The 2,500-nt window shown below is 58.3% G+C and overlaps 1 non-coding gene across 1 annotated transcript in view; it reads right to left on the minus strand.

Moving 5' to 3' along the window:
• Window positions 1-249, minus strand: part of LOC126197290 (small subunit ribosomal RNA) — a 1,909-nt gene extending 1,660 nt beyond the window's left edge. Inside the window, exon 1 of the ribosomal RNA XR_007539663.1 lies at window positions 1-249. This exon is cut by the window's left edge and continues 1,660 nt beyond it. This is a non-coding gene — a ribosomal RNA (small subunit ribosomal RNA).
• Window positions 250-2,500: the final 2,251 nt, after the last annotated feature.

A 2,500-nucleotide genomic window follows, 5' to 3' on the forward strand; every position in this document is an offset into this window, starting at 1 on the left:
ACGGACCGGACGAGCCGACCGATTGGTTTTGATCTAATAAAAGCGTCCCTTCCATCTCTGGTCGGGACTCTGTTTGCATGTATTAGCTCTAGAATTACCACAGTTATCCAAGTAACGTGGGTACGATCTAAGGAACCATAACTGATTTAATGAGCCATTCGCGGTTTCACCTTAATGCGGCTTGTACTGAGACATGCATGGCTTAATCTTTGAGACAAGCATATGACTACTGGCAGGATCAACCAGGGAGCTGCGTCAACTAGAGCTGAGCAGCCGGCCGCCCGGGAGTGTGTCCCGGGGGCCCGCGCGAACACGCAAGCGTCCGCTCAATTATTCTGCAAACAGGAGGAGGCTGGGCTCCCCTGCACGATACACCTCGAAACCCTCTCAGGTCCCGGCGGCGCGCAGCGCCGTCCTAAGTACTTGGTCGGGTTCGAGAGAGGCGCAATCGCCCGGAGATAGGCGAGTAGACGCTTTCAGTGCGACCACCCGTGCTCCCAACTGAGCTTGCCGCTGCCGACAGAGGCCCGGGAGCGTGCTGTCGTGGTGTTGCCGGCGGGAGACAACACGCGGCCACAAACAGTGACCGGGCAGCTCCAACGCCAGCGCCACAGAGGGGCAGAGCCCCACTTGGGTGCCAAAGCGAACTCTCCCAGCACAGCGCACGCGCCAACACATCCGCACAGCTGCGATACAAACCACCTGCGAGAACCGCGGGGGCGACCGAGCAGCAGACGGCGTCGCGGCGCCGAGTGCCGGGCGGCGGCGCATCCTCAACGCACACAGTCCTCAATCGGACCAGCACACTGCAGATGTCCACCGCGCTTCGCACCGGGCCCGGGAGGACCCACTTTGGCCGCACGGCGCCGCGCGCTGGGTGCGCCGGCACGCAGATGCGCCGCCTGCCGCGTCCGTCAGCCGGCGCGCCTGCCACTGGGCGCCCCCACCAGCCGGCTGCCGCGCGTGCGCCCACGCAGCGCGCGGCCAGCACGCCGGGCGCCCCCCCCTCACCGGCCGGGGACGGTCCCACCCAGCCACCGCCGCGTATCGCTTCATACCCACATGCCCACTCACGTTCGTGGGTATGACGGGTGTCGCTGAAGCAACCGGTTAATACCTGTACCGATCGTCGATATCAACGATTCACCTCCAGCGCGAACAACCGCGCAACAACGGATTTCCAGTTCATTTGCGTAACTTGGGCAGCAAACGTAGACATCCATCTACATTTGCGACTTCTACGAGTCTTGCATGCCTGGATGTTGTGTGTCACGACGCACTCCATCAGCATACATACACGCTGCGACGTGTGCACGAAAGAACACGTGGAAGGTGGCCAGCGTACGTATGCGAATGCCATTGCACAGCTGCGAAGCGCATTCAACACGCGAACTCCTGACCGACGAGCTAGAGGTGACAGGAGGGGAGGGGGGGGGGGGCGGGGGCGATATACGTCCTATTGCAGTACACAATACAGTGGATAGCGGGACCATGTGGAAAGTAAGCAACACTCGCAAGATGTGAGGGTACGCACCGTAAAATGAATCAATACGCAGAACACCACAGTGTGCGCGAAGTGAACTATGTTGAGATGGTTGCAATTAGGCAACGCTACACGAATTCCTAGATTCATATAACTAACAATTACAGGGCAGGTTAAGGCGCAACGTGGGTTAGGTTAGGGCGCAACGTGGGTTAGGTTAAGGCGCAACGTGGGTTAGGTTAAGGCGCAACTTGGGTTAGGTTAAGGCGCAACTTGGGTTAGGTTAAGGCGCAACTTGGGTTAGGTTAAGGCGCAACTTGGGTTAGGTTAAGGCGCAACTTGGGTTAGGTTAAGGCGCAACTTGGGTTAGGTTAAGGCGCAACTTGGGTTAGGTTAAGGCGCAACGTGGGTTAGGTTAAGGCGCAACGTGGGTTAGGTTAAGGCGCAACGTGGGTTAGGTTAAGGCGCAACGTGGGTTAGGTTAAGGCGCAACGTGGGTTAGGTTAAGGCGCAACGTGGGTTAGGTTAAGGCGCAACGTGGGTTAGGTTAAGGCGCAACGTGGGTTAGGTTAAGGCGCAACGTGGGTTAGGTTAAGGCGCAACGTGGGTTAGGTTAAGGCGCAACGTGGGTTAGGTTAAGGCGCAACGTGGGTTAGGTTAAGGCGCAACGTGGGTTAGGTTAAGGCGCAACGTGGGTTAGGTTAAGGCGCAACGTGGGTTAGGTTAAGGCGCAACGTGGGTTAGGTTAGGGCGCAACGTGGGTTAGGTTAAGGCGCAACGTGGGTTAGGTTAGGGCGCAACGTGGGTTAGGTTAGGGCGCAACGTGGGTTAGGTTAGGGCGCAACGTGGGTTAGGTTAGGGCGCAACGTGGGTTAGGTTAGGGCGCAACGTGGGTTAGGTTAGGGCGCAACTTGGGTTAGGTTAGGGCGCAACGTGGGTTAGGTTAGGGCGCAACGTGGGTTAGGTTAGGGCGCAACGTGGGTTAGGTTAGGGCGCAACTTGGGTTAGGTTAAGGCA

The sequence above is a fragment of the Schistocerca nitens genome, chromosome 7, assembly GCF_023898315.1.
Source record: "Schistocerca nitens isolate TAMUIC-IGC-003100 chromosome 7, iqSchNite1.1, whole genome shotgun sequence".
Taxonomy (NCBI): Eukaryota; Metazoa; Arthropoda; class Insecta; order Orthoptera; family Acrididae; genus Schistocerca; species Schistocerca nitens.